General features: G+C 39.3%; 1 pseudogene; it reads right to left on the bottom strand.

The window, feature by feature from the left end:
• Window positions 1-22,212: 22,212 nt before the first annotated feature.
• LOC136129600 (septin-2 pseudogene) overlaps window positions 22,213-27,393 on the bottom strand; it is a 41,523-nt pseudogene continuing 36,342 nt past the window's right edge.

Genomic DNA, 27,393 nt, shown 5'->3' on the forward strand with positions numbered 1-27,393 from the left:
TGATGGAGGGAGATGGAAAATATAGATGTGTAAGAACCTATGTGCTACAGAGTAGATCGTCAAAGAGCAACATGAAGACAAAAGCTAATCTTTCAACAAAAAATATGTAAGTAGACGTCACTTAAAGCAAAAACAATAGTAATGTCTTATGGGGGGCTTATAACATTTGTAAAAATAAAATATTAGAAAACAATAGCACAAAAGCAGGAGGAAGGTAAATGAGATTAAACTGTTTTGCATTATTCATGAAGTGGTGAAAATATTAATTTAAGGTAGATTGTACTTAGTCAAGAATGAGATGCATGCTATAATCTTTAATTTAATACAAAATGCTTAACTGAAAGCTAACAGAAGAGATAAAATGGAATACCGAAAAATACTCAATTAATTAAACAGGAGTTTAGAAAGCAGGAACAAAGGAGCAACAACAAAATAAATGGTGGTTAACTGAAACAAAAAGCAATATAGTAGACTTATACTCAAATATGTTAGTAATTACATTAAACATTAGTGGACTAAATACTATGATTGAGAGACCAAGATTGCCAGACTAGATTTTAAAAATTATCCCAAATATTTCCTGTTTGTAATTTACACATTAAATATAAAGACACAGGGTGAAAGGAAAAGGATGGTAAAGATATACTATGCTGACACTGACCAGGAGAAAGCTGGTATGGCTATGCCTATCAGAGAAAGTACACTTTAAGACAAGGTATATTACTAGAGATATAAAGAAGAGCATTTCATAATGATACAAGGACCAATTCAACAGGAATGTATGTATCTAATAATATATACTTAAAATATATAAAACAAAATAAAAGAACTATACAAATCCACAATTATAGATGTAGATTTAAAAATACCTCTCTCAGTAACTGATAAAATAAGAAGACAAAAAGTCAGTATTCCAAAACTGTAGGAAACATATTCTTTATAAATGCCCATGGTGGAACAGTCACCAAAATAGACCATATGCTGGAACAAAAAGCAAGTTTAAACCAATTACAAAAAGGGGAGTAGGGTGAGGGTTGGGGGGGGGGAGGAGGAGGAGGAGGAAAGAGAAAGAAAAAGAAAGAAAACATTATTTACCAAAATTGCCCAATTAGAAAGTGCCAGTCTAAATAATCCTATGTATATTAAAGTAGTTGAATCTGTAATTTAAAATATTCTCACAAACTCCAAGTCAAAACAACTTTGCTGATGAATTCTTAAATATATTTTAGGAAGAAATAATACCAATCTTAACTGTAATCTTTTAGAAAACATAGGAAGAGGGAACACTTCCCAACTTACTTTATGAAGATAGTGTAACAATGAGACCACAAGCTGACAAGGAGACAAAAGAAAGGAAAACTATAGGCCAACATAGCTCATAAACATAGAGAAAAAATCCTAAACAGAATATATATATATATATATATATATATATATATATATATATATATATATATATATACCATGCTCATACATCAAAAGTTAAATATGGCCATTTATCCCCAATTGATATATAGATTCAATGCAATCCTAATCAAAATCCCAACAGACGTTTTTTGTTTTTGTTTTGGTAGAAATGTACAAGTTGAAGCTAAAATTTATATGGAAATGCAAAAAGACTTAGAATCCCAAGGGAGTCTGAAGAACAGAATTGGAGGACTTGTACAGTACCGAATTTTAAAACTTATGAAACTATAAAACTATTGTAATGAATTCAGTAATGTATTGACAGAGGATAATCAAATACACCGAAGGAAGAGAATAGAGAGTCCAGAAACAGACTGTCATGTAGAAGGTCAACTGATTTTTAGCAAAGGTACCTCTGTAACCAGTGGGAGAAATGATAGTCTTTTCAATAAATTGTAATGAAGCAATTATATATATATATATATATATATATATATATATATAAACTTTGACTTGTAGTTCACTCCATACACAAAAAATATACTTGAAATGGATCACAGACTTAAGCATGGAAAGTAAAACAAGAAATCTCCCAGAAAAGAAGCATAGAAAAATATCTTTATGAAGTTCAAAAATTCACAAAGTTAATTGATAGTGATAGAAGTTGGAAAGCAGTTACCTTTAAGGAGACTGTGGTTTGGGAAGGGGCAGGGGACCCTCTGGGGTGCTGGAGTGTTTGTTCCAGATTGTGATCTCATGGTTGTAATTATCTATGTGTATGTACCACTCATCACCCTGTACACTTAGATTAGGGAACTTTACTCAATAAACAAGTAGAAATAAAAATTACCAAATGCAAAAAAAAAAATCTCCATGGAAATGAGAAATTATTTTGATATGTGTTTTCCTCTTCCCACCGCCCACTCCCACACTCCCACCCAAGGTGGACCCTTGTCAGTTCCTTTTCTCTAGACTGACCAAAACACTTTTAAAAAGCATTTAAGGTACTAAGTCTAAGTTTCTGTGAGATTTCCCCTTGGTTCTAACTCTAAATAAACTCAAAAAATGTTCTCAGATAATCTAGTGACGTGGGAAAAACCCAAAATTATATCAACATTGATGAGAGAGCTCCTTGAATAAAATATTGACATCAAACCAAGGCAAAATTGCTTGGGAGTTAAGTCACCGAGACATATTCTGGGAGTTACACAGGCACTAGGCTAAGCCCAGGGAAAGCCATAAAGTTGAGCTGTGGCCTCTTCCTTGAAGGGATTCACTTTCTAAGAGCAACAACCAAGGTTTATATAGCACTTCTTGTGAGCAAGGGATTATTCTAAGTCCTTTACCTGTATTGATTTACTTCATTTTCCCAAGAACCTAATATGGTGGGTTATCAACCCCCATTTTACAGATTACAGTACTGAAGTACTGAGGGGTAAAGTAATTGATCTAAGATTCCACCACTAAAAAAGGGGTAGGGCTGGGGTTTGAACCCTGGCAGACTGGTGCTAATCCATGTTTGTTACTCTCTTTTGTCCTGTATCAGAGTGAGTGCCTCCTCTCCCTGAGGGTTGGGTAGGAGTATTTTGGGGGATAAGGACCCCTCCTTGAGCTCCTTCAACGCCCAAGAGCAGCCCACGCTGAGGGCCCTGTGTAGCCAGGAAAGTGTTGCCATCTCTCCCCTCTCTGGACTGGTCTGCAGGGTTGGGCTCTGGGTCCATATTCAACCTCTAAAATGTTGGATGTTCCTGAGCCAGGTGTCCTGTACACCTCAGGTTTAGAAGTCATGTTTTACCTCAGATGAAGCAGTTTCTCATTCTAGAACCTCAGCCCCATGGCACGCAGGATCACTGACTAACATCTTCCTAAGGGTATTTCTGGGGTAGGCTGGAAACGGAATCTTCCTCTTGCCAGCACACAGGCACTGCAGATGGCATTGGCCAAATTCCCGGTGATTAGATTATTGCCAATACTACCGATTCAAGGCTTATTTTGAACTTGATTTTATTTTGCTATATATGCTTTGCTTATTTCCTTATCAGTGCTGTAGTTTTAATTTTTCTCAAAATTACACAGGTCTTTTCCCTGAGGGGTCCGAGAGGCACCCACTAAATGTGAGCTTTTTTGTTCATCTTTGATTTTTAAAAATTGAGTTATATTTGAGACACAATACTGTGTAACTTCAAAATGTACAACATACTGATTTGCTGCATTTATATTGCAGTTGTAGCATCGCCTAACACCCCTATCATGTCATATAGTTCGCATTTCTTCTAGTGTTGGGAACAATTAAGGTCTAGTATCTTAACAAGTTTAATGTTTATAATGCAATTTTGTTGTCTGTAATCACTGTACTCAGTATTAGGTTTCCAGGATTTATTTATATACTCGATGCATCTTTGATTTTTGGCACAGGGCATTTTCTTTATATTTTTGGTACAGGGTTTCTCAACCTTGGCACTAATGACATTCGGGGCAGTCTAAGTCTTTGTCATGGGGCCTGTCCTGGGCACCGCGGGATGCTTGGCAGCATCCCTAGACTCTACCCACCTGATGCAGTATCACCCCACACCTAGTTATGACACCAAAAGTGTCAACTGGGAAGGGGAGAATCACCCTGGATTGAACCGCTGCTTCAGTCATGGTTCACTGCAGAAAGAAAGCCATGTATAAAGTCCCGATAGCACATTTCTATACAACCCTCTCCCCCAGTGCAAATGGTGGTCACCTGCAAGCTCTTCTCATTGTTGGTTGTGGGCTGTCAAGAGCAAAAACTCATGTACTTTTAGCCCTGGGCCTGGCACATAGTCTGTAGAGAATATTTGTTGGATGAATGAAAAAAGTGACTGATGAATACAAAAAAATTCTTTATAATGCCATGAATTTGAGGCAACTGGATGTCAAATAAGCCCCAAACTATGACTGGCTTGGTTAATTTCACACTGAATTTGTTGCCTTGAATTCATTTTGTTGTGTATTCATTCGTTCTTTGACTCAGAAAACACTTCCTGAGATCCTGCTATGTGTAGGCAGCCTGGCTTGTTGGTTCCTGGCCAGGCACTGGTGCTGGATTGTCTAACCCTGCCACTGCTACATGTGGGTTTTGTGACCCCAGGCAAATTTCCTGCCCTCTCTGTGCCATGGCATATACCTTATGGAGTTATTATAAGGATTCAGCTACTGAATACATGTACACTGTTTAGACTATTCTCAGACACCCAATAAGTAAGCCCTATATGTGTTTGCTGTTACTGTGCCTCATTGGGAAGGTAAAGAGGGATGAGGTACAAAGATGTGCATCAGAACTTCTCTCATTTGAGGCAGAATATAATACGTGTTATAAGAGAGGATCACACTAAATGTGAGAGAGAAGCACGATCACACCAGTGGAGGATGGAGAAAGAAGGGGTGGCTTCGTGATGTGGAGACATTTGACTTGGGCCTCTGGGGATGGGTGGGTAAGATGGGAAGCCAGGCCAGGGGTGGTCCTCAGGAGGAACAACAGCAGAGCCAAGTCGTGGGCACATGGGGAGGGAATCCTGGTGGTCCTGTTGAGTTAACTCTGGGGAGGTGACGGGAGATAAGTCTAATAACACGGGGTAGGCCTGATGGAGGGTTTTGCGTGAGATTCAGTTTGTTCTTCATGACACAGCAGTGAAAAGTCTGAAACCCAGGCCCCACTTTTGTTACTTGCAGCTTGGTCCCAGGCACATCATGAAACTTCTTCAAGATTCAGATTTCTAACCTTAAAATGGAAAAATAATGCCTACCTCACAGAATTGTTATGAGAATTAGTATAAGTAAACTATATAGGGGGAGTGATCAAGATGGTAGAGTAGTAGAACATGGAGCTCACTTCCTCCCACAAATACATAAAAAATAGACCTACTCATGGAATGGTTCTCAGAGAACATCTACTGAACGCTGGCAGAAGACCTCAGACTTCTGAAACGGCAAGAAAACCTCCATGTAACTGAGTAGGACAAAAGAAAAAAGAAAAAAAAGAGAAAGGAATCGAGATGGGACCTGAGCCCCTGGGAGGGAGCTGTGAAAAAGGAAAGGTTCCTGCACCCTGGGGAGCCCCCTCACTAGTGGGGAGATCAGCTGGGATGGAGGGGGAGATTCAGAGCCTTGGAGCAGAGTGCAGCGACTAGTTTGCTGCAGCCAGAGCAGAGGGAGAACTGCACAGTCAGTGCTGCCCAGCACTCCCAGGCCTGAGACTTGTGTCTAGTGTGGGGCAGGGCAGGGAGGAGCTGGGTGCTGAAGCTTGGGCTTGGAGGTCGGACTAAGGGAAAGGACTGGTGTTGGCTGCATGGAGACAGCCTGAAGGGCTGGAGTGTGGGTGCTGCCACAGCCAACGGTGTACGTGGAGGAAGCCCAGGCCCGCCATAGAGGTGAGACACCATTGTTGGGGGGCACACAAGGGGAGGGGTGGGAACCACCAATGCAGCCTCTTTCCCTGCATGTGTGCACTCTCAGGGGACAGTATACCGCCTACATGAGCTCTGCAGAGGTGGGATCCGGTAGTGTGAGCCAGCCACCACCACCACTGTGGGCTCTGAGGGCAGGCGTGAGCCACCGCCATCATAGGCTCTGGGGGAGGGTGCCAGCCGCCACATCTGCACAACCCCCATCAAGGGGATAATGGCCAGCACACACTGAGGAAAGAGGCGGCAGACATCCATACTAAAAACAGCCCTCACACCAAAAACATTAAACCCACACAAGCTACACAGCGATGCTCCCACATATAAATAGCCCTCCAATGCTACAGTAGATAATTGTTTCTCCTAAACTCACAGAGTAAGAGAAATATAAGCAAGATGAAGAAGCAGAGGAACCATTCCCAGTTAAAAGACCAAGAGAATTCCCCTGAAAGAACAAACAATGAAACAGACTTCTTCAGTCTAAAAGACACCAATTTCAAAAAGGAGATACTGAAAATACTGAAGGAATTAAAAAAGGTTGTCAAGGGCTTCCCTGGTGACGCAGTGGTTGAGAGTCCACCTGCCGATGCAGGGGATGTGGGTTCGTGCCCCGGTCTGAGAAGATCCCACATGCCGTGGAGCGGCTGGGCCCGTGAGCCATGGCTGCTGAGCCTGCATGTCCGGAGCTTGTGCTCTGCAATGGGAGAGGCCACAACAGTGAGAGGCCCGCGCACAGAAAAAAAAAGGGCTATCAACAGAAATGCAGAGTACTGTAAAAAGGAACTAGAAACTATAAAGAGGAGCCAAGAAAAATTAGAAAACTCATTTGCTGAGATGAAAGCAGAGCTAAAGACAATGAATAGCAGAATAAATAATGTAGAAGAACGAATAAGTGATCTGGAAGACAGAATAATGGAAATCACCCAATCAGAACAGCAGACAGAAAGACAAATGAAAAAAAAAGATGAAAGCAATAAGAGGCCTGTAGGATAATATAAAGTGTGCCAATCTACGCATAATAGGGATTCCAGAAGGAGAAGAAAGAGAAAAGGGGATTGAAAATGTATTTAAAGAAATTATGGCTGAGAAATTCCCAAACATAATGAAGGAAACAGATATCCAGGTGCAGGATGCACAGAGAGTCCCAAACAAGATGAATCCAAACAGACCTACATCAAGACATAGTATAATAAAAATGGCAAAAGTTAAAGAGAGGATTTTCAAGGCAGCAAGAGAAAAAGAGTTAATTACAAGGGAACCCCCACCAGGCTATCAGCTAATTTCTCTACAGAAACATTGCAGCAAGGTAGCAGGACACAAGATTAACATACAGAAATTGGTTGCATTTCTTTACATTAACAATAAAATATCAGAAAGGAAACCTAAAAGAACAATACCTTATAAAATCACACATACACACACACACACACAAAAAGAAAACCTCAGGAATAAACCTGACCAAGGAGGTGAAAGACATGTGCTGAGAACTATAAAATATTAATAAAGGAAACTGAAGATGACTCAAATAAATGGAAAGATATCCCCTGCTCTTGGATTGGAAGAATGCATATTTTTGAAATGGCCATACTACCCAAAGCATTCTACAGATTCAATGTGATCCCTATCAAATTACCCAAGACACTTTTCACAGAAATAGAACGAATCATCCTAAAATTGATATGCAACCATAAAAGACCCAGAATTGCCAAAGCAATCTGAGGAAAAAGAGCAAAGCAGGAGGCAGAACCCTCCCAGACTTCAGACAATACTACAAAACTGCAGTAATCAAAACAGCATGGTATTAGCATAAAAACAGACATATGGATCAATAGAACAGAATAGAGAGCCCAGAAATAAACCCATACACCTACAGTCAATTAATCTTCAACAAAGGAGTCAAGAATATACAATGGGAAAAAGATAGTCTCTTCAGCAAGTGGTGCTGGGAAAGTTGGACAGCCACATGTAAATCCTGAAGTTAGAACATGCACAAAAATAAACTCAAAATGGCTTAAAGACTTAAACATAAGACATGACACTGTAAAACTCCTAGAAGAGATCATAGGCATAACATTCTTTGACATAAATCTTACCAATGTTTTCTTAGGTCAGTCTCCCAAGGCAATAGAAATAAAAACAAAAATAAACAAATGGGACCTAATCAAACTTACAAGCTTTTGCACAGCAAAGGAAACCATAAACAAAACAAAAAGACAACCTATGGAATGGGAGAAAATATTTTCAAACAGTGCAACTGACAAGGGCTTAATTTCCAAAATATACAAACAGCTCATACAACTCAACAACAAAAAACCAAACTACCCAATTGAAAAATGGTCAGAAGACCTTAATATAAACATTTCTCCAAAGAAGACACACAGATGGCCAATAGGCATATGAGGAAATGCTTAACATGGTTAATTGTTAGAGAAATGCAAATCAAAACTACAGTGAGGTACATCCTCACACCAGTCAGAATGGCCATTACTAAAAAGTCTACAAATAAGAAATGCTGGCGAGGTTGTGGAGAAAGGGAATCTTCCAACACTGTTGGTGGGAATGTAAGTTGGTGCAGCCACTGTGGAAAACATTATGGAGGTTCCTCAAAGAACTAAAGAGAGAATTACCATATGATCTAGCAATCCTACTCCTGGGCATATATCCAGACAAAACTATAATTCAAAAAGACACATACACCCCTATGTTCATAGCAGCACTATTCACAATAGCCAAGACATGGAAACAACCTAAATGTCCATCAACAGGTGAACAGATAAAGAAGATGTGGTACATATATACAATGGAATACTACTCGGCCATAAAAAGAATGAAATAATGCCATTTGCAGCAACATGGATGGACACAGAGATTATCATACTAAGTGAAGTAAGTCAGAAAGAGAAAGACAAATACCATATGATATCACTTATATGTGGAATCTAAAGTATGACACAAATGAACATATTTACAAAACAGAAACAGACATAGAGAACAGACTTTTGGTTGCCAAGGGAGAAGGGGGCTGGGGGAGGGATGGAGTGGGAGTTTGGGATTAGCAGATGCAAATTATTACATATAGAATGGACAAACAACAAGGTCCTACTGTATAGCACAGGGAACTATATTCAATATCCTGTTATAAACCAAAATGGAAAAGAAGATAAAAAAGAATGTATAAAAAAAAGAATATAAAGGGCCTAGCACAGGGTCTGTAAGCAGCATTAATTATTACTATTCTACAATAGGGCCTGGATTGGAAAAGAAAAGAAAGAGACGAGAGAGGCAGAAGTATTCAGGAGGAGACAATGCCAGCTGACTTACGTGGGTCTCTCCCAAGCCTTGTTGCTAACAGAGCTAGTGGTGATGGCTGGAACAGGAGGCCAGATGACACTTACTTAACAAAACAAAGTACGCTGAGTGAGTACCTCATGCTAGGCACCTCTGTACACAGGGGATTAAATAAGTAGGGTCCAGGCCCTGCCCTCAAGGAACCCACATTTCAGTAGGGGAGACAGACCTGACAATTAGAAATAATGATTCTGTAGGCCATTCTGCCTCACCCTCTGTGAGTGCTATATAAACACAGGAAGGTGGGGTGGGCTCAGGAGAGGGCTGGGATGTGGGCAAAATCTAGGTACCGTTGAGCTGACTTTTTTGGCTCAGCTGTCATATGGCTCAGTCACCTGGCGGAGGGAGAACACATTGAAAAAAAGACCATCAACAAGAGAAAATGAAAAGAAATCGAAATCTTTCTCACCTTCTGTCCCCAAAGACCAAGGTAAACAGGGGAGAGAGGGTGGAGGGGCGTGTGGTACTTTTATAAAGCACAGGAAGGTTTCTTTTTTTTTTTTTTTTAATTGGAATCTAAGTGATTTACAATGTTGCGTTACTTTCTGCTGGAAAGCACAGTGAATCAGTTATACATATACATAGATCCACTCTGTTTTAGATTCTTTTCCCATATAGGTCATTATAAAGTATTGAGTAGAGTTCCCTGTGCTATACAGTAGGTCCTTATTAGTTATCTGTTTTATATATAGTAGTGAGGAACATTTCTATAAACTTCTTTTCCCTCCTCGTATCCACATCCAAGTTCTCTACTAATTCTCTTTCCTGACTCTGACCTCATCTCCAAAATGGGCCCCTCTAAACCCAGCTGATGCACTCTCTTCCCTCCTGTACTTCCCCAGCTCAGCCCTTGTCACATGGGCTGGTTTCACCTCCCATGAGTCTTTCATGTGCTTTCGTTCTCGCCACTGCCCAGATGTGATACCAGCAACGGCCCAGAGCTGATCAAGCCAGTCAGTATCATTGCTATTTGGGAAGGTGGCCAAGGAGAGTGGAAGGATGACCTAGAATTCTCCTTAGAGGTAGAGACAATGAAAGAGGCTACAAATATGTATTGACTAGTGATTTTTGATACTGTTTTAAAGAATGATTGAGTGACTCTTAAAAGAGAGAAATTTGAATTTTCCACATTAGCTACCTTTTTGGATGATATGTATTGACACAGCACAAGGGAGCTGCCTGCCTCTGATTGAACTGTAAGATGGTACCAGCACCTTCTTCTGTCATTACACTGACAATGACCTCTGGACAGAGATGGCCAGGAATCCACCTGCAGTGGAAGAAAGTTTGGGTTTATCAATGCGTTCAACAAAGGCAAATTTCACTCCATGGGGAACTGTGGGGCATCTCATTAAGTGGAGATTAGAAAGAACTTCTTACAGGGTTTGGGCTGGTGATAGGTGATTTTGGTGAGGGTTCAAGGAAGCAGGGTTTTATTCTGGATCAGATGCTGTCAGAAAGCAGAGGTAACTATGATTGGGTGGAATTTTCTCTAGAAGGCACAGAAACATACCTCCCAGGGCTTCAGTCACTCTCCTGCTAGCGCCTTGGTGCACAAAGCCAGGGTCTGAAAACAGCAGAGGAAAGAGTCTCTTAACTCGCTTATTTTTGGAGGTCCTTTAGCTAACCCTCATTTCATCTCTAGCTCTATAACTAGAAAGTTAAATGGAGCTATTTTCTTAGTCACAATGAGATTTGTCCCACAATGAAGCCTTTCCAATTTTTAATTTTTAAAAGTCATCCCAGAGGGGCTTCCCTGGTGGCCCAGTGGTTGACAGTCCGCCTGCCGATGCAGGGGACATGGGTTCGTGCCCTGGTCCGGGAAGATCCCACATGCCGCGGAGCGGCTGCTCCCGTGAGCCATGGCCGCTGAGCCTGCGCGCCCGGAGCCTGTGCTCCGCAACGGGAGAGGCCGCGGCAGTGAGAGGTCCGCGTACCGCAAAAAAAAAAAAATTCATCCCAGAAAGTGATAGATGGTCTTCCTGGGCTTGGCCACAGTTTGCCTCCAGACGCAATTTCATGGCTTACTGGGTAGGTTTGTGGTCAGCAGGACAGTAAATGAATCGCTGTAGCAGACTGTGACTGTTCTGTCACCTTGGGCACAGTCTCCTAACTTAATGTTCCATGGAAAACATTTTCCTCTGTCATCTCAGCACATCTCCCTTTGAGTTAAATATTTGTTTGTGAAATTCCCCTTTTGCACTTACAATGTTTGTGATAACTGATCCTTCTTTTTCTTTTTTTTTTTTTGGCGGGCCTCTCACTGTTGTGGCCTCTCCCGCTGCGGAGCACAGGCTCCGGACGCGCAGGCTCAGGGGCCATGGCTCACAGGCCCAGCCGCTCCGCAGCATGTGGGATTTTCCTGGACTGGGGCACGAACCCGTGTTCCCTGCATCAGCAGGCAGACTCTCAACCACTGCGCCACCAGGGAAGCCGCCATGATACCGATTCTTTAAACACCAGACTGCCAGCTTCATCTCCTCACCATACGGTCATCCTTTAAGGAAAATACACATGAGGCTTTCCACAAATAGCCTGTAATGCGTGGTGTGCACTGCACAATTCTTGACCTCCTCTTGAACTCGACGACCAGCGTGACTGTATGCCTTTGCCAAGGTTGCTGCACACAACTCTGTTATTCCATGGCTCGGGGCTGCTGGGGGACAGTGATTCTCAAGGAGAGTTCAGTGCATCTGTCACCTCGTGTCCCCAGAGGGTAAGCCAGACATAGCTCTCTCAAGGGTTCTGAGCCTTCCCTGGACTCATGAGTGGACTTACAGACAGAGGGCAACAGAATCTCTTAAACTTATTTTATGCGTTTATCATTTGAAGGACGTGAAATGCTTTCGTATCTTTTAAATAACAGACTAAGAAGATTTCATAATTCTCTTATCATTAGGCTTTTGACCAATAAATCTACCCCATGTGATACCAGATGATTCTTTCTGGCCTTGGAATGAGATTCCTTTCTAAAACTGTAAGGATTGCAGTTGCAACCAGGTCCTTGATGAAGTCTGCGGGTCCGAGCGGCTTGGCACCCGTGCTTGGCTTTCTAGCATCCTTTGGGTTTTGTAACTGAAGCCAGAGCTTATCTAGCATCCAGATTTCAGAGAAATAGAAACAGCCTCCAAGCAGCGGAAGGAGGAGAGGGGTGAGGCTTCAGTGCTCTGAGGGCTCTGACGGCCCCTCCAGAGTTAAGGCAAGAGACCGAACGGACCATGGTCAGATCACATACACAGATGGAACTTTGATCCTCAATCTGCCATTGAGGACTGGACCAATGAGGACCATTCCAGAAGGCCCGCCGATGCTCTAATGGCCCCTCCAAGGTGAAGGGATTCTATCAGCCCCAAGGAAGCAGTAGGACTTCTCAGTTTAGAGTCATTTCCAGTGGCAACCCCGGAACCTTTTACACAAGGAAGATATTCTCCCAATAGGCCTTATCGGGGCGGGGGAGGGGGATGGTCGTAGTGCAGAGGGTGTCGGCAAATGTGCGCATGCTCCGTCCTCGGAGCATCCGGTGAACACCCTAGTACTGAGCGTCGGAAAGGATACCTTTAAACGAAAATACAACGCCCCCGCACTAAAAGTTCCCTGTGTGATCTAGCAGGGTCAGTCTAAAGAAGTCGTCATGCTAACTAACCATGCCTCTATCACACTGGGTAAATGTTTTAGTAATTGAAGTGAACCTGGGAGAATGGAACTTGTACAGAATCAGCAATTTTGACAAAAGTTTCGCTGTGTGGAGGCATCCGAGGGGTAAGAACAGTCCTAAAGTAGACTAATTCTTTTAGATTACTAATTTGAACTGACGCAGAGAAGGACAGGTTTTCCCCTGAAGAGAGGACGCTTATTTTTTCTCCTTTGCCAGCTGTGCCCATCCCCACAGGACAAGCCCCTAGAGGGGTTAGGTCCCTCTTCAATCACCAACCAACTTTGCCCCTTGGGCAAGTTGCCTCTCTGGGCCTGGGTTTTCTCATCTTTAAATGTGGTGAAATAGTACTAATAGGCAACATTTATCGAATGCTTGCTCTTTGCCAGGCAGTTTTAAGCATATCATATCTATTAATTTACAGAAGCCTGACAACAAAGTTAACTTCACTTTGCTTTTCCAAGATGTATGTATGTGTGTGTTTAATCTTGAAATTTTAAATAATTTTACTAACATCGAGGAATTGATGTATGTATTCAAGTGAAAACAAATGTACTATACCCTGCACATAATGAATCTGCGTGTGATAAATGGGTGTAAGAAGTACTGTGATGTTCCTTGTTGTTCGCTGGATTTATAGTGAGTGGAAATCTTACTTGAGAGAAATACTTCAAAGAAGCCTGATTTTTTCCCATTGTGAATTAATAAACTTTCCCCATACTGTTGAGTAGTAACCTGTCTCAATGTATTAGTTTTTGGGTCTTGCTCCTTCAAAAAGTTATTTAAACTTCCTTGCATACTTAATGCAGCACAGAGAAAAACTAAGCTATTTGCTAATGATGGGCCCATAACCAGCTGAAAATATGTAAAACAGTTATATTGTGTTTATGAGGATGTTAGTGACAGGAGGACGGGGATTTTGTCCATTTCTTTTCCCACTGCTGTGCTCCCATAGTTTAGAACAGTGTCTGGCACATTGTAGGCAATGAACATTTATTGAACGAATGAATGAATGAATGGGACAGCAGACAGGAATGCACACCCTGTCTTTGTAGAATTGCTTTAAGCAGAGCTGCAAGAAGCTTAAGTCTGTTGTTTTTTATCAAATGAATTAATGCAAATGAATGAGCGAATGTTGTTTATCGAATGAATGCCCATTAAAGAATTTTGAAAATTGTGAAGCATTATAGAAATAGAGGGTGTCACTTTTATTTCCTGCTGGGTAAGTGGTTGGAAAAAAAGGTTCTATAGGGAACAGTATCTGGCTAAGTTTGTTCTGAGTTTATTTAAGGAAAATAATCAGAGCACTGTATTCTATTTGAAAATTGAAAAGGGTCCAGGAAGTAAAATGTGAGGAAAATCTGGCTTCTCTGATCGTTTGCTGAGTGTGTGGCAGATGTCTTTGTAATTCAGCATAATTGTTTTTCCACCCAAAGCCAATGCTAATCTTTTAACAGCTTCTTACCACATTAGACTCAGTCTTTCACTCTATCAATTCCATCTGAAGAGTCAGTTTCATCTGTTTGAAAGAAAGCAGAATGACATTCACCCAGATGCTCCAGGAAGTGCAGGGAAACTAGTTAGGTCACAGTCCTCTATTCCTAACTTGATGCGTTGAATGTTATCCCAGAAACTAGCTGAAACCCATGACGTCCCAATACCACCTCTGACTGTTGGGCCCCTACTCAATGGTTTTTAAAAAAATTTATTTTATTGAAGTATAGTTGATTTACAATGTTGTGTTAATTTCTGCTGTACAGCAAAGTGATTCAGTTTTTTATATATATATTTTTCATATTCTTTTCCATTATGTTTTATCAGCATATTGAATATAGTTCCCTGTGGTATACAGTAGGACCTTGTTGTTTATCCATTCTATACATAATAGTTTGTGAGCCTTGTTGCCAGTGTCAACAAGTTGATCCAGTTCTCTGTAGACACCCCGACCATGTTCAGTAGTCCACTTAAAGAAGCATAAATTGTAGATCTCAATGTTGATAATACACAACTGGTGATTAAGTTGTTTATTGCCCTTTTCCACTGGTGATTGTAAAATGTGATTTATTTAGAATTGAAATCTCTTGAGCAAACTCTGTGAAGTTCTCTTGGTTGGGGAGAACTCTATCCTTTTGTTATATTTGCTTTTTTTCTTTTTAAATTTATGCCTCCCCACTTTATCCTTAATTCTATCACTTCTGGATAGTTCTTTTTAAAAAAGTATTAATTGTCACTTTTTTTTCTTTAAGCCCTCAACATGAATGGAAGTAATTAATCAAATGGTTATTGCCCACAAGCTCACTCTGCAGGAGTGCTACTTGACATCATTGGTAATTATTATAACTTAGTTTCCCAGCTTTTCCCAAAGATATATCTTGAGATTTTTTTCAAGAAATCTGGCCCTATTTCAGATGATGTTAAGGGAAATTTTATGAGTGTTGTGGCCTAAGGATGTTTTCCCCTTTGGTTTAGCTACTTATTATACCCTGGTGGTGGGATTGTGAAAATACTAGCAAAGAACAAAGACCCAAAGAGGAATATCCCCTGGGTAAAGGTCCTCTGGATTACCCTCTGAACATGTCAGGCTGCTGTCTGCTGCAAGGATCAGAAAACCTCAACCTAATTGTCTTGAAGAATAAGGGAATTCCTTAATTCACATCACAAGGTGTCCTGAGGGAGGGCAGGTTTCAGACACTGTTTGTTAGGTTCTGTCTGTGACCCTCTTGGCCCCACCATCCATTGAGGGTAAAAAGAGCCTACAACAATCCTAGGCATCACCTCCAGACATTGCCCAGAGAAAATGTGGGCCTTTTTTTCTGTATGTCTTTTGAAGAGCACGTCTTCCCATGCAAACTCCAGCAGATGTCTCTTGGTGAGTGAGTGGCCAAAATTGCATGATAAGCCCATTCCTAAAGCAATCAATAGCAAGGGGACGGGATTGCCATGGAAGGTTGGTGAAGCCTTTGGCTTTTTGGCAGAAGCAGGTTATTCCGATAAAATTGGGGTTTAGTGTAGGCAACCAAGAGCTTCAGCTGTGCCCTTGGAGGACCATCAAGGGAAGAGAAGAAATTTAAATAGAGTTCTTGACGTGTTCCAGGTGTATGTGTGTAGGTCTGAAAGAGACAAAACAGTCTGTTAAACATTTGAAGTCGAGGAGCATTAGGCAAGACACTAAAACACTGGGATTACAGAGCTGAAGTAAATGTATATCTTGGTCCTGCCATCCAGGAGAGAGTTCTAACTCTAATTAGAACTCTAGATTTAACTCTAGAATTAATTCTAATTAGGTAGCCTCAATTCATCTTTCAGTTAGCAAACCAGTAAATAAGACAAGTAGAGAAAGAGCTTCGGGGGAAGGGAGTGCTAATGACATTAGTGTAAATAGAGCTTCTGAATGAATGGAAGATTTCATTTATTTTTCCAGTTGCCCTTCCCCACTATTTAAAAAGTATTATTAAATACCTTCTTGCAAATTATCCTGTCCTGGGTACTGAGATAGATCAGTTAAAAGATGACTGATGGAATTAAAAATGCACTTCTGATTTGCCTCTGATTAATGGCATGTTGGCTGCGAGGTGGGCTGGCTGGGTTCTGACCCATAATTCTGAAGGTCATGGTGATTACAGGTATGGGATGGCTTACAGCCCTCTCCTCTAAATGGCTGTTACAGAAGTACCTCTTAAGTGCTAAACCATTTGACATGCCTTTTATCATATCCTTATGACTCTGCATGTGACTAATATGTGCTTTTTCTGATTTTATTCTTACTTATTTTTTAATTCCTTTGGGAGTCTGTTTTTATTTAATGTGGAAAACCATTAAAGGAAACCTCTTAACTAATAGTGAAAAATAATTTCACAGTATATTCCTGCTTACAAGGGCTTTTATTGAAAAGAGCAAAGAAACTGAGAGGGCTTTGGTGAAATTCAATTGACTACAGGCTCAAGTATGGAAAACTAGTACTTTCTGAGGTAGCTTTTTACCTTTTTCAAAATATAATTGGGGAGGAGAGGGTAGTTTTTGCAATTGACCAGTTCTAGAAAGGCTGAAAAATAAAAAAAATTTCTTCTCTGTTGTGTGTCTGGCAAAATCTTACTTAATTTCTTTCTTTTAGGTAGGGATGCCTGCCAACGTGCAAAAAAGAGCACCTTAAATATTCTTCTGCATTTTATAACTAACGTGATTTGGCATCCCTTGATTTTGGCAGCAGGTTGTATGTGAATTGTAGATCACCAAAGTGAGCGATTGGTGGCTTACTCAACAGCCAGTTAATGTACAACTGTGAAAACTCACTGGTTCAAAGCCACTGCGGACTAGAACTTCACCTAATGCTTCTTAATTTAGTGGGGTTTTTTGTCTGTGTGTGTCTTTAATATGTCTCACAACCCTAACACGGACCCTTGCAAATGACTCAAAATCTGGGGAAAATGCTAAGAGCAAACATTCATGTACCAGATTCCATGGGGCCTTCATCATTTTTAATGTGAAAAGAATCTGGTTTTGGTTTCTTTCATCTTTTATGGCCAAATTGGGTCCAGAAGATGAAACCATGCACCAACACTTTCTGACTCAACAGCACTGGTAATGGAGAGGAAATGTGTAGAGATCAGATCTGTGCGATCAGATGTCCAAGGTAGAGGTGAATTGTTTTCCTTCATTCTTGAAACAAAGAGAGGAAAACTGTCTTCAGGTCTCAGAACAACTGTGGGCAGGAAATAACTTCAGAGGCTCAGAGTCTGGCTGTCTTTGAGATCTGCTTGGAAGGGTGACCTGCATGAGAAGGTGTAATGGCATACCCCATGCCCACGGTCCCCACCAAGGAAGGCCCCTTGGGGGAGCAGTAAAGCCCTTTCAGGTGTCTGCGTATTTATTACCTTTCCTTCAAAGGAAGGGTTCTTTTTCTTTTGCGGTACGTGGGCCTCTCACTGTTGTGGCCTCTCCCATTGCGGAGCACAGGCTCCGGATGTGCAGGCTCAGAGGCCATGGCTCATGGGCCCAGCCGCTCCGCGGCATGTGGGATCTTCCCGGACCGGGTCACGAACCCGTGTCCCCTGCATCAGCAGGCAGACTCTCAACCACTGCGCCACCAGGGAAGCCCAAAGGAAGGGTTCTTAAATTGTGATATGTGGATGTCCAGAAGATCCATAAATGGGCTTCAGGAAGTCTGTGGAACTCTCTGGAATCTTGAGTTCATTTTTTCTTGGTAGAGAGATCTTCATTTACATCAGATTCTGAAAGGAGTCCCTGTTCATTCTCAAAATAAAGACATAGTCAAGACATTCTGAGCTTCTGTTTTAAGGTTTCTCTCTTCTTGTGTAAAGTTGAATATTGAATAGTGGCTAGAATTAAGTGAATTCTGAATATATATATGTATACACACATACATGTGTGTATATATTTATTTATGTTTCTTTTAAAAATTTATATTTTAATCAAAGTTGTACCTATTTTCAAAGTCAAACAGCTCCACAATGTTCATTATAAAAATAAAGCACTGCCTCTCACCACCCCCATCTCTGCTTCACAGGGGCAAGCACTTTCAACTTTCTTAGCTATTTCTTTTGGAGTTTGCCTCCATATTTCTAAATAAAATGACTATACTGCGAGTCTTGGTTTTCGCAGTGTTAGCTGTTACCTATTGACGGTCCACTTACAGAAGAGGATATAGGTGTTATAGTTCTCCCCACCCCCAGATAGGCAGGGATCTTGCAGGTGTTTGCACACACAAGTATACACACACTCGCACAACCACCCACCCCCATTCCTCCGATATACTTATATAACAATATTTGGTTAGCTCAATATTCTTTGCTTCCATTATTATTCCCATGTAAATTTTATTCATACCTGGGTCACATAGTATGCTGTGATCACATTTCTTATTTTGTACAAATTTGTTTCTCTTGGAGCTAATAAACTTTTTAGTGTTCGAGAAAAAATCCTCAAAATAATTTTTTAGTGTGTCTTTTTCTAATTCATCCCCAAAACTCGCTTCCAGAGACATGGATCTTCTCTCAAAACATCCTTACCTATCAGGTCGTCCATCACGATTATCATTTCTTGGAGAAAAGCTCCCAGAGCCTCTGTCCATGGCCAATCTCTGGGTCTGTTGCCCTTGGATCTGTTTTCGTCATCACCTTGCACTCCTCTCATCTCTGTTCTGATTGGACCACCTGCTGGACGGAGTTAGGCTTTCCATTATCTTGGTTTGCTCCCTTGGTTTATTGTAACATATTTTTTGATAATGTTCCAAGAAAAGTTGCATGCATAATAAATGTTTTGAGAGTTTGCATATTTGAAAATATTTTAATCCTGCCCTCACAATTGTTTGGCTTATTTTAGAATTCCAGGTTTAAAATGATTTTCCTTCAGAACTTTTGAAAATATATAAACAACAGTACTTTATTGATTAAAAAGTTTAGTAGATATACATTTGTGTAAAATAAGTAGTTTCCAACGTACATTTTTATAGGTAGATATTAGTAATATCTTGGTAAAATAATGTAATGAACAAAATCATTTTTCTAAATCTAGGCGGCAAAACAATGACATAAAAACTGTAGGTTCCCTCACCCTCATAAACATGATTAAATGTTAACTTCTGCTGAGTAGTAATTTTACTGGAGCGTTGCAAGGCTTAGTTTATAGTGGTTATTTACAAATAGATAAAACAATTTAGTATAATTAACAAATGTCAAAATAATTTTAAAAATTGACCTATGTAATCTACTGAAGTCACAGAATACTTCCTCTTGTAAGAACATGCATAATAACTCAAATATAACATATTGATAGAGTTCCTAAAGGTAAATGCTAAAAAGTTCCTTAAAAGGAAACCATATCACATTTGACCATTCATAGTTACTCGAGGAAAAATGTGCAGTATTAATGAGAAACGTGAGTATTTTTGAAGTAGTATACCTTCAAAGCTAATATTTTTAACTTATCCTTTTTTTAGTTTTGGTTTGACCAAATATAAAACAAAACTCCCACCCTCTCCTTAAATTGAACTTCTTTTCAATCTCTATACCTCCCATTGATGAAAATGAAAATGCAAATAAACCAACACCCACTGCTGTCTTTACTCCCATTAGTTCCCTTATTATATCAATTTTGGGGGACTAACTTGAAAATATCAGTAGAAATGTTGAAAGAAAGCAAACACTTTGAATTTCAACTCACATATTAGTGTACTACACAGTAAGGTACACTAAAAAGGAAAAAGGCCACATTTTGCCCACAGTAGGTGAACATCAGTACCTTTGACCTTTGGCACCTGAAATCTACTGGCATTGATTTCAGATACATCTTATTCTTGGACAACATATGGAAAAATTTGTATTACTCAGAATGAAGGAAATAACAGCGGATGACAACGGGTGAGACCATCCAAACACGACACAGTGATCACTACTAATCTCATTCCATCAGAAAACTATCCAAAAAGAGAACAAAGTCCCTTTTTGTAAGTACCAGGGCTCCATTTGGCCAAACCCACAAGCACATCCTGGGTCTGGGATCTTGAAGACTAACCCCCAAATGAACCTAATGAATAATGCTGAGACTGATCTTTAAAATGGTTTTGCAACAGGCCTATTAAGGCTTTTAAAATTCTTTTAAAAGAGAGAACACTATATTCAAATTTAGTTAATGAAAATATAGTTTACTGACTCTCTCATTTTGTAGGTAAGAATCCTAATTTAAAATCCAATAATTGGAGCTTATAAGCTATTTTGACTTTTTTCTGTAGCACAATGTAACCAATATTAACTTTCGAGGAATAAACATTTTAGAAGATTATAAACTAAAAATGGCTTAGAATGAGTTTACTCCAATTGCGTTAACTTTTAAAATTATTTGGCATCAGAATCCAGAGTACTTTTAAAATCACCCCGTGGAAGCCTCTTTTTTTTCTCCAAAGCTATTTAAGTATGATTTTTCTCATTATATTGTTTCCCATTGTTTTACTTGGTAAGCAGATAAGTGTATAGGTAAATTATCTGTGTTGAATGGTAGCTGCAAGCTGGCTTTAAGTGTTGTGCTCAAACATACACAGTAAGAACCAAGAAAGAGACAAAGTGGGACTGTGTGCTCAGTGATGGCCTCATCCCAGGTCCCATCAGCTAGTCTTTCTGTATCAGTAGATAGACGTCTTGCCACTCAAAAACAACTTAAAATGAATTTTTTTTAATTAAAAAAATTTTTTTTAATTTTTAATTGAAGTATAGTTGATTTATAATGTATTAGTTTCAGGTGTACAGCAAAGTGATTCAGTTTTATATATATATATAGATATCTATATATATTCTTTTTTGGATTTTTTTCCATTATATTACAAAATAATGAATACAGAGCAAGAAAAAGACATTGAAGAACTAAAGAAGCAGCTAAGTCTCCTCTCTCAGGTCAAAGTGTTTAAGGATGACCTGAAAGATGGGGGTGTGCCCATCTAGCCTTAATAGGCTCTATAGATATGGAAGTGGACTTAAACTCTTTAAGCTAAATAGTAAACTGGAATGTAAATTTTCAATCTTTATTAGGGTATAGATGGTATAACTCTTAATTGTATTTAGTAAGCCTGTACAAGTCTTGTTTATCTATTTTATATACAGTAGTGTTTATATGTTAATCTCAAACTCCTAATTTATCCCTCCCCCACCCTGTTTCCCCCTTGGTAACCATAAGTTTATTTTTTATGTCTGTGAATCTATACCTGTTTTGTAAATAAGTTCATTTGTATCATTTTTTTAGATTCCACATATAAACAATGTCATATGGTATCTGTCTTTCTCTGTCTGACTTAATGAATTTCTTTTCTTGATATAAATCAATAGTTCTAATCAACGATTAGCTAGTTAGGTCTATTGACCTCAAAGAAGTTAATTATTAATGATACTGTCTGAGCAGTTATTGAAAACCAATTCCAGCATTCATGGTTAAATAGGAAGAAAAATGAAAAGAAATTTACAGCACAATTAAAAAAACATAACAATGATGAATAATGTTAAAGTACTTTTTTAGGAAAAAAAGATGCTTTTATCTTTCATCTAAAAAAGAAAGCAAAATTAAATTCCACAGGAACTGTTAAAAGGATGAACATTCTTCCAACAACTGCATGAATAACAACATTCCTGCTCTGGCGGTTCCCTTACACAGGTGCTCAGGAGCACAGCCATCTCCGTTTCCACCCTGCATTTGCTTTTGCATCTGTGTCTGCATTCATGAAATTCACTTGCATTCATCTCTTGCATGCAACTAGCATTTCCAGCAAGGTGTGGTCTTTATTCAGATCTTCGCTTTTTTGTTGTTTCTCTTAAGCCTTTCATAGTGAAATCCTGGGTTAGCCCCTTGAGGTCTGCGGGTGGGCGATGAGTTCTGTGCTCAGCTACTGTCATGTTGTCCTGGGGTCTTCATGCCCACAAAGCCCCACGGACAGCAATGACTTCTAACCCCTCGCCATTCATGTCTATCTGCAGAAATCGGAATCCGAGACTTGAGGGAGCCTAGTCTGATCTTTAAACTCTTCATCTTCATCTGATTCTTCTCCTAGGAAGTGGTAAACTTTGATGTTATGTTTTTCAATTTTATCAAGAATCTATTTCTTCAATGGCGGTCATTTTATCACTAAGGTTGTCAACTTTTGCAATTACAGATACAATAGTTCATGTGTATTATCTTCATAAATTTAGCTTCAAGTAATTTAAGTTCATGATCAAAAGATGAAAGTATAAAAACAACAATGCATCGTGTTCTCTGTGATATGACCGTCTGTTCAATACATGTTCATCACACAGATAACATTTGAACTGCTCATCAATGTAAGAGATAATATTCAACCCTGCAGTTGGCTATATCACCATATCTTGGTGTAACCACTGCTGTAAGTCACAGTTTGACCCCTTCTCTCTCTTTGATCTTAACTCTTTAAGCCTTGATTTGGAAAGTTTTTTCAATTGTCTCTGTTCCATGTAAAATTATTTTGTGTTGGAGATCAGTCAAGGGTAGTCTATGAGCATGAATTTTTAATCATCAGTATGAACTAAAAAAGCACTTTCACTGGACTTGATTGGGAAGATTTACAAATGCAAAATAGCCAAAAAATTCTGGATTAGTAAGTAAACTGAGCAGCCTGCTTGAACATCTTTTAAAAAGTTTGGTGGGTCAGCAGAGAAGTCAAAGAGTGGATGCCAACTGACTGAGCCACAGAGCCCACTGACATCTGTGGTCATGCTTTCAAAAATATTAAAATAACAGATTTATTGAGATATAACTCACACATCCATTTAAAGTACACAATCAAGTGGTTTTTAGTATATTCATAGGGTTGTGTGGTCATGACCACTATCTAATTCCTGAATATTTCCATTACCCTCAAAAGAAACCTTGAATCGTTCACAGTCATTTGCCACTTCCCCCATCCCCTAGCAAACACTAATCATCCTTACATTTGTATGAATTTGCCTATTCTGGACATTTCATGTAAATGGAATCATAAAATATGTGCTTCTTTTCTGACTGGCTTCTTTCACTTAACATATGTTAGCAAAGGTTCATTCATATTGTAGTATCAATAATTCTTTCCATTTTATGGCTAAATAATATTCCATTGTGAGGGTATTGCAATTTTGTTTACTCATTCATCATTTAATAAACATTTGAATTGTTTCCACTTTGGGGCTATTACAGATAATGCTTCTATGAACATTCAAGTACACGTTTTTATGTGGATGTATGTTTTCAGTTCTTTTGGGTCTATGCCTAGGAGTGAAATTGCAGGTCATATGGAAACTCCATGTTTAACAGTTTGAGGACCCACCAAACTGTTTTCCAAAGGGGTTGTACCATTTTACAGTCCTGCCAATAATATATGTGGGTTCCATTTTCTCCACAGCCTTGCTAACACTTGTTATGGTCTTTTTCATTATAGCTAACCTAGTGGATGTGAAGTGGTATCTCAAGTGGTTTTGATTTGCATCCCCTAATGACTAATGATGTTGGGCATCTTTTCATGTACTTATTTTCAAATTTGTACATCTTCTTTGGAGAAATGCCTATTTAAATTCTTTCCTGGTATTTTAATTGGGTTATATGTCTTTATATTGTTGAATTGTAGAAATTCTTTTTATATTTTGAGCACGTCTCTTATCAGTTATATGATTTGCAAATATTTTCTCCATTCTGTGAGTTGTTTCCTCAGAATTTTGAAGGCACTTCTTCATTGTCTTCTGGGGTCAAGTTTGCTATTGAGGAGCCCAGTGCCATTGTAATTCTTTTATTTTAATGGATTGAATTTTTTTTTAATTCTTGATTCTTTTTATGTGATCTGTTCTCTCTTTTTCTCTCCTCCCCCACCTTCTCTCTCTCTCTCTCTTCCTCTCAGCTTTTAGGACTTTCATTTTGTCTCTAGTATATACTAATTTTTGGATAATGTACATTAATGGTGGTAATAAAAAATCCATTGCGTTTGGAGATAAATATTTTTATTACAGTAATTTCCAAATATATGCAAAAGTACAGATAATAGTATAATGAATGTCTACATACAATCATGTTTAATCATATAGATTAAACAATTACAACATTTTGCCTGTCATGTTTTATCCATCCCCTTCTTTTAAAATTTTTTGTGGAATATTTTAAGGGTAATGCAAGATATCCATTATTTCACCCATAAATTCTTTAATATGCCTCTCTAAGAGATGAGTTTTCTTTTAACATATTTATGATTTCATTATTACCTGTATAAAACTAAATAATACTGCCTTAATATTATCCAATTTTCCATTCATATTTGCATTTCTTCTAATGATCAAAATTTTTACTTACAACTGGATAACATAGCTAATTCAATCATTCTCCTATTGATAAACATCTGGATTGTCATCAGTCTTTTATTACTACAAATAACTCTATAATAATTATCCATGTGCGTATGTCATTTGGCATATTTGCAAGTATCTCTTTTGGATACAGCCCTGGAGTGGGATTGCTTGGTCTAATGGTAAATGTATATATATTTTGTTGGATATAGACCAATATCTTTACATGAGTGTTGTGTAATTTTGTACTCCCTTGATGCAAAAATTATTCTGGAAACACATGTCCTTCAGTTCTGGGAAATTTATTGAATTCTTTCTTTGATCATCTTCTCCTTCTCTTCTCTTATCTCATTTTCTGGAATTCCCAGTATTGGGTATTTTCCTTTCTATCCAGCTCATTTTATTTTGTCATCTTTTCTCTCCTATTTCCTGTCTCTTTTTTTTCCCGAGTGGGAAAATTTTCTCCACTCGATCTTCAAATTTGTCTACTAGATTTTAATTCCATCAGTCATATTTTAACTTTCAACAGCATTTTGGTTCCATTTTCTAGATGTTTTCTTATGTTCTCATTTTGGTGATTCAACTTAATTTCAATCAACCATTTTCGTTCAACAAATATTAATTGAGCATCAGTTATTATGTCCTAGGTATTATTCTTGGCACTACAGAATTGGCAATGAATAAACAAACAAAATCTCTGTCTTAAGGAGCTTACAATCGAAAAGTAGCTCACAATCAAAAACATTCAATGTGTCAATCAGGTAGTGATAAGTCTCTGAAGAAAAATGCAGAGTCAAGGAAGGCTGAGAGTGACTGGCAAGAGGGGAAGTCAAGACAGGTTTCAAAGGCAAGGTGAGATTTGTGAACAGACTAGAAAGAAGTGAGGAAGTAAGATGTGATATTGGGGAAGAGTTTTTCAGGCAGAGGAAACTGAAAGTACAAATGTCTTGAGGTGGGGATATGGGAAATTTAAGGAAAGTCAAGGAGACCAGTGTGGCTGGATCAGGATGAGTAAGGGGGTGAGTGATCAGAGGTGAAGTCAGAGAGGAATCAGGGGTGTGAAATCATGGAGGATTTTGAGTACAGGGAAGGCATGGTCTGACGTTTATACTTGGAAATTATTGCTCTGAACAGACTTGTGGTTGCCAAGGGGGAGGAGAGGTAGGGGAGGGAAGGACTGGGAGTTTGCAATTAGCTGTTCAACATATTATATAAGGATGGATAAACAACAAGGTTTTATTGTATAGCACAGGGAATTATATTCAATATCCTGTGATAAACCATAATGGAAAAGAATATGAAAAAGAATGTATATACATGTGTAACTGAATCACTGTGCTGTACACCTGAAACTAACACAACATTGGAAATCAACTATACGTCAATTAAAGAAAAAACCTAAAAAAACAAAAAACTATGGCTCTGACTGCCTGGTGGAGAAGGGACAATAGGAGAGCAATGGTGAAATAGAAGGGATGCCTGGGAGGCTGTTGCAATAGTGCAGGTAAGAGTTGATGGTAAATTGGACCCGACTAATAGAGCAAGAAGTGGCCAGATTCTGAATATACTTCAAAAGAAGAGCTGACAATAGTTGCTGAGGAAATTGAGGGCTCAAGAATGGATCCAAGGTTTTAGGACCAAGCATAGGAAGGGAATTGTTGCCGTTTACTGTGACGAGGACAATATAGGAAGAGCCAGGTTGAGAGGGAGATAAAAAACTCGGTTTCAATCATGTTAAGTTTGAAATACGTATTAGAGATCCAAGTTCATTTATCAATAAGGCAGTTGGATAGATGAGTCTGTATTTCAAAGGAAAGGTCTGGACTAGAGATATAAATTAGGAGTGATCAATAGCCCATGCCATTTAGCGAGAAGGAAAGAAAAGAGCTCATGCCATTTAGAGAGAAGGAAAGAAAAGAGCTCCAAGGACTGCATCCTGGACATTCCAACATTCAGAGATTGGGAAGGTGAGGAGGAACCAGCAAAGGAGACTGATGAGGAGTGGTTGGCAAGGTAAGGAGGAAAACTAAGAGAGAGTCCTAGAAACCAAGAGAAGAATGTTCCTGGGGAGAGGCAGGGATTAACTGTGTCAATGCTGCAATTACAGGGAGTAAAATGAGGACTGAGTACTATTTCACTGACAACAGAAAAAGCTGTTCTGATTGAGTAACAAGGGCCAAAGTCTAACTGTAGTGGATTCAAGGGAGGATGAAGGAAAAGAATTGGACACAACTAGTATAGATGCTGTTTTGTGAGTTTGCTGAAAGGGTGGCAGAACGATGCAGTGACCGCTAGGGACAGATAGGAGTTCAAGCGTGTTTGTACCTCCTCTTCCTCTCCCCCTGACCCGCCCTCATTTTTAATTTGAGGGAAAATTGATGATGCAGAATAGAGAGAAGGGCAGTTGCAGCACATCTGTTCTTGAGTAGGTGGGGGTGTGGAATACGCAAATACGGAAGGAATTGGCCTTGGAGTGGAGCTAGGACCACTCATCCGTTTTTCATGAGAGTAAAAGCAGCGTGGATGGGCACAGATGCAGGTAGGCCAGGAGATTTGGTGGTAGTAGCTTGTAGACACCTTCTTCTGACTATATCTCTTTATTTGATGAAATAAGAAGCAAGGACATCAATTGAGGATAAGGATGGTGATGGAGATGTTGAAGGTTTGAGGAGAAAGGAAAACGTGTGAAAATTTTATTTATTTATTTATTGGAGTATCGTTGATTTATAATATTGTGTCACTT

This window comes from Phocoena phocoena, chromosome 10, assembly GCF_963924675.1.
Source record: "Phocoena phocoena chromosome 10, mPhoPho1.1, whole genome shotgun sequence".
Taxonomy (NCBI): Eukaryota; Metazoa; Chordata; class Mammalia; order Artiodactyla; family Phocoenidae; genus Phocoena; species Phocoena phocoena.